Here is a 6,413-nt window from a genome sequence, read left to right as displayed (position 1 = left end):
ACTCTAAAGGAACGACTGTTAGCAAATGAGGCAGCGGAAAAAGAGGCCCAAGGGTCACTGAAAGGGGTTTAGGTGGAAACCCTTCTGTCCTGTGGGGTGGAGGGGGGGCTGGTTTGATCCTTGCTATGGGGCCCTTACTTCTCCATGTACCCCACTGTTTATGACTAGAGATGAGCGAATCGAATCCCATGAAGTGGAATTCGATCCGAATTTCAGGATAAATTCAATTCGCCGAATTTCCTCGTGCTTCGTGTCAGCGAATCGATTTAACCTGATATAGTGTAAAAAAACAAAAAGATTCAAACATACCTCCAGCCGGCGTGATGACCTAATCTCGCGCCGCACAGGATTTCAGGCGATATCTTAAAGCAAGACGGCGGCCGGCCCATCGCGAGCAAATGGAGGCGGTAAGTTTGATTAAATTATTTTTTTTTTATGGTTAGTTTTACACTCAGATTCCGCCACCATGTATGAATGCGGCATCTGAGGGGTACAATGACGGGAAAGTAGCCTTAGTACAACCGATGTACCGTATGTAACTCCAGCGGAATAATAAGTGCAGCTCTGCAGTATAATACAGGATGTAACTCAGGATCAGTACAGGATAAGTAATGTGTGTACACAGTGACTGCACCAGCAGAATAGTGAGTGCAGCTCTGGAGTATAATACAGGATGTAACTCAGGATCAGTACAGGATAAGTAATGTGTGTACACAGTGACTGCACCAGCAGAATAGTGAGTGCAGCTCTGCAGTATAATACAGGATGTAACTCAGGATCAGTACAGGATAAGTAATGTAATGTATGTACACAGTGACTGCACCAGCAGAATAGTGAGTGCAGCTCTGGGGTATAATACAGGATGTAACTCAGGATCAGTACAGGATAAGTAATGTAATGTATGTACACAGTGACTGCACCAGCAGAATAGTGAGTGCAGCTCTGGGGTATAATACAGGATGGAACTCAGGATCAGTACAGGATAAGTAATGTAATGTATGTACACAGTGACTCCACAAGCAGAATAGTGAGTGCAGCTCTGCAGTATAATACAGGATGTAACTCAGGATCAGTACAGAATCAGTAATGTAATGTATGTACACAGTGACTGCACCAGCAGAATAGTGAGTGCAGCTCTGGAGTATAATGCAGGATGTAACTCAGGATCAGTACAGGATAAGTAATGTAATGTATGTACACAGTGACTCCACCAGCAGAATAGTGAGTGCAGCTCTGCAGTATAATACAGGATGTAACTCAGGATCAGTACAGAATCAGTAATGTAATGTATGTACACAGTGACTCCACCAGCAGAATAGTGAGTGCAGCTCTGGAGTATAATGCAGGATGTAACTGAGGATCAGTACAGGATAAGTAATGTAATGTATGTACACAGTGACTGCACCAGCAGAATAGTGAGTGCAGCTCTGGAGTATATTACAGGATGTGACTCAGGATCAGTACAGGATAAGTAATGTGTGTACACAGTGACTGCACCAGCAGAATAGTGAGTGCAGCTCTGGAGTATAATACAGGATGTAACTCAGGATCAGAACAGGATACGTAATGTAATGTATGTACATAGTGACTGCACCAGCAGAATAGTGAGTGCAGCTCTGGAGTATAATATAGGATGTAACTCAGGATCAGTACAGGATAAGTAATGTAATGTATGTGCACAGTGACTCCACCAGCAGAATAGTGAGTGCAGCTCTGGAGTATAATATAGGATGTAACTCAGGATCAGTACAGGATAAGTAATGTAATGTATGTGCACAGTGACTACACCAGCCGAATAGTGAATGCAGCTCTAGAGTATAATATAGGATGTAACTCAGGATCAGTACAGGATAAGTAATGTAATGTATGTACACAGTGACTCCACCAGCAGAATAGTGAGTGCAGCTCTGGAGTATAATACAGGATGTAACTCGGGATCAGTACAGGATAAGTAATGTAATGTATGTACACAGTGACTGTACCAGCAGAATAGTGAGTGCAGCTCTGGAGTAGTATACAGGATGTAACTCAGGATCAGTACAGGATAAGTAATGTATGTACACAGTGACTGCACCAGCAGAATAGTGAGTGCAGCTCTGGAGTAGTATACAGGATGTAACTCAGGATCAGTACAGGATAAGTAATGTAACGTATGTACACAGTGACTCCACCAGCAGAATAGTGAGTGCAGCTCTGGAGTATAATACAGGATGTAACTCAGGATCAGTACAGGATAAGTAATGTAATGTATGTACACAGTGACTGCACCAGCAGAATAGTGAGTGCAGCTCTGGAGTAGTATACAGGATGTAACTCAGGATCAGTACAGGATAAGTAATGTAATGTATGTACACATTGACTCCACCAGCAGAATAATGATTGCAGCTCTGGAGTATAATACAGGATGTAATCTAGGATTGGTATAGGATACGTAATGTAATGTATGTACACAGCCAGAGTGCAACTAAGGAATCATGGGCCCAGTGCAAATGCTCAGATTGTGTAAACTTTGACAGGTTGTCTATACCTGCACCAGATTTATCACAGGGGCTCCGGTTGTATGATGAGTGTGTTGTATGGTTAGACACTGCTCTCTGTCTATATAGCAACTATTGGCTGGCTTACATTGAGACCGATTTTTACTCCAGAATTGTGGCGCAATTTTTACACAAAATGGCGCTTCTTAGGCCCCACCTCTTCCACGTGAAGCTCAGCCGCACTTCTTTGTCAAAACTTCTTCCTCCGCCTCCCCCATGTCAGTGTTTCAAATGAATGATATTTTAGATGCCAGACATCAAAGGAAATCAGAAAGGAGATTGCACAAGGGGGTCCTCCCCCCTCTCTGGATTATGTGCCTGGTTGAAACTGCGACCCCGATAGCTAGGTCAGTGCTATGCAGTGACCCCACCAGCAGAATACTGAGTGCAGCTCTGGAGTATAATACAAGCTGTAACTAAGGATCAGTATAGGGTATGTGACAACGTTATATATAGACATGCTTTATATATAAAGCTCCTGAACCCCGATGCAACAAACCATAAATGTGTCCATAAAATGGGATGCGGCGTGCCCGTGCAGTTTAAGATTTGCACCCTTAAGTACTGACCTGTGTAACTGAGATTTTCTTACAGACAACCCGAACCTACTTGTGTCATGTATAAGGCCTCATGCACATGACTGTGGTTTGGATCCACATCCGTCTAGTTGGATGTGGACCCATTCAGTTCAGTGGGGGTTCAAAAGGTGTCAAGATCACTCTGTGTGCTGTACGTGTCCGCACGTCCATTCCGCGGCCCTACAAAAAAAAAATACAACATGTCCTAATCTTGTCTATATGATGGACCTGGATAGGACTGCTCTAGTGAGGACTGGACGATCCCTTTCGCAAAATGCGGAATGCTCACGGCTGGTATCCGTCTTTTGCGGACAGCAAAACGGACACGGTCATGTGCATGAGGCCTAACACTGACAGTGACAGATAAGGCAGACCACAGGATATGGGCTGTTCTCCAAACTTAGTTCAGCTGGTGATTGCACAAAGCAGTCTAGTAGTAGTTTTTTGCTGCAGTTGAGATTCAGACTGCGAATCTGGTGGGCTGCTCAGTTAGGGGGGATGTTTGCCATGTTTATGCAAAATTGCATTGACAGCATTGATAATGAAAGGACAGAAGGAACTCAGATGACATTATGGTCACATACCGAGTGAGCAATTGGAGTAGAACTGCAAAACAGCAGATAAAGTATTTCTGACAATCTCCCTCCATGCTGTTATCAGTGGGGGTAATTTGGGCTAGAGGTCATTTGGTGTAACAATGCTGCGCTCAGTGGGAGATGGGTTAGGCATAATACTACTACTGCCATTGGGGAGGGGTGGTCAGTTGTTGCAATGCTGTTGTCAGTAGGAGAGTGGTATTTAGGGGGAACAATGCTGCTGTTAATGGATTAGGGGTGGAAAGGAAAATGGGGGACAGTGCTGCTGCCAGTGTTGCTGCACTGTAGTATTTATTCAGTGCTGCACTTTATTTAAGCTATGAGTAATGAAACCAGTAGTTGTTGTTACGCTGGAGTTTTTTAATTGATGAAATGAAGTGGACATTTTATGGATCCTCTTTGTGTTGCAGTATATTGTTTTCTACTGCATTTATTCGTAGCTGGCAGTGAGGTGTTTTGAGCTGCACTAAAGTATTTGCTCTGGAAGTAAGACAACTGTAGGAGTATGGTGGAGCAAATAGCAACAAGCTGGTGCAGGGAAAACAACAGTCACAGAAAGAGGAAACAATGTCCCAGAGCTAAAAAATCTAAACTACTTGCACAGTGCGGTATCTCCAGGTCATCCACAATACGTCCACACTTCTCCTTCCTTATTAGGGCTCCACGGACAGGGCCCACTTCTTTTAAACCTTCTACAGCAGGTTTTCTCTGCCTCTGGACACAGATCTTCTCAGCGTTCAGATTAGTAACCCCTCTCTATGGAAGCCGAAGACAGCCAGAACAAGGGAGAGGAGGACAGAAAGGACTAAAGTACAGGATCGGTATTGGAATAACCCCCCCACCCCTTGTTAGAATGTAAGCGTAAAAATAAAAACCAGCATGTTGGACGGACTGGTTGCAAGTTAAAGACAAAAATAATATTAAAAACGTTTTAAAGAATATTAAAAAAGGATAAAGCATCATTTATCAGGGCCCTTTTTTGAAATTCTGAAAGTGGTTAAAAGTGATGCGGATAAAAAGTCAAGCAACATTGGAGAGAATGGGACGTTATTAATGCCCTGTCCTGTAAAGAAATGGTTGATAGATAAAAAAAACTCCCAAAGATGTAAATCAAAAGTGCTGTTCTTTAATCACCAAAGCAATGTTTCGGTCCTCTTACTGGGACTTTTCTCAAGCAGTGATACAACATAATGGTGCTACATACATACATATGGGCCCCACAGGGTAATTGATTATAATTAGAGTTGAGCGAACACCTGGATGTTCGGGTTCGAGAAGTTCGGCCGAACATCCCGGAAATGTTCGGGTTCGGGATCCGAACCCGATCCGAACTTCGTCCCGAACCCGAACCCCATTGAAGTCAATGGGGACCCGAACTTTTCGGCACTAAAAAGGCTGTAAAACAGCCCAGGAAAGAGCTAGAGGGCTGCAAAAGGCAGCAACATGTAGGTAAATCCCCTGCAAACAAATGTGGATAGGGAAATGAATTAAAATAAAAATTAAATAAATAAAAATTAACCAAAATCAATTGGAGAGAGGTTCCATAGCAGAGAATCTGGCTTCCCGTCACCCACCACTGGAACAGTCCATTCTCAGATATTTAGGCCCCGGCACCCAGGCAGAGGAGAGAGGTCCCGTAACAGAGAATCTGTCTTCATGTCAGCAGAGAATTAGTCTGCATGTCATAGCAGAGAATGAGGCTTCACGTCAGCCACCACTGCAACAGTCCATTGGCATATATTTAGGCCCAGCACCCAGGCAGAGGAGGGAGGTCCCGTAACAGAGGATCTGGCTTCATGTCAGCAGAGAATTAGTCTGCATGTCATAGCAGAGAATGAGGCTTCACGTCAGCCACCACTGCAACAGTCCATTGGCATATATTTAGGCCCAGCACACACACAGGCAGAGGAGAGAGGTCCCGTAACAGAGAATCTGGCTTCATGTCAGCAGAGAATCAGTCTGCATGTCATAGCAGAGAATGAGGCTTCACGTCAGCCACCACTGCAACAGTCCATTGGCATATATTTAGGCCCAGCACACACACAGGCAGAGGAGAGAGGTCCCGTAACAGAGAATCTGGCTTCATGTCAGCAGAGAATCAGTCTGCATGTCATAGCAGAGAATGAGGCTTCACGTCAGCCACCACTGCAACAGTCCATTGGCATATATTTAGGCCCAGCACACACACAGGCAGAGGAGAGAGGTCCCGTAACAGAGAATCTGTCTTCATGTCAGCAGAGAATCAGTCTGCATGTTATAGCAGAGAATGAGGCTTCACGTCAGCCACCACTGCAACAGTCCATTGGCATATATTTAGGCCCAGCACCCAGGCAGAGGAGGGAGGTCCCGTAACAGAGAATCTGTCTTCATGTCAGCAGAGAATTAGTCTGCATGTCATAGCAGAGAATGAGGCTTCACGTCAGCCACCACTGCAACAGTCCATTGGCATATATTTAGGCCCAGCACCCAGGCAGAGGAGGAAGGTCCCGTAACAGAGAATCTGTCTTCATGTCAGCAGAGAATTAGTCTGCATGTCATAGCAGAGAATGAGGCTTCACGTCAGCCACCACTGCAACAGTCCATTGGCATATATTTAGGCCCAGCACACACACAGGCAGAGGAGAGAGGTCCCGTAACAGAGAATCTGGCTTCATGTCAGCAGAGAATCAGTCTGCATGTCATAGCAGAGAATGAGGCTTCAC

The sequence above is a fragment of the Bufo gargarizans genome, chromosome 2 (genome assembly GCF_014858855.1).
Source record: "Bufo gargarizans isolate SCDJY-AF-19 chromosome 2, ASM1485885v1, whole genome shotgun sequence".
In the NCBI taxonomy this organism is placed as follows: domain Eukaryota; kingdom Metazoa; phylum Chordata; class Amphibia; order Anura; family Bufonidae; genus Bufo; species Bufo gargarizans.
This window is presented reverse-complemented; position numbering follows the sequence as displayed.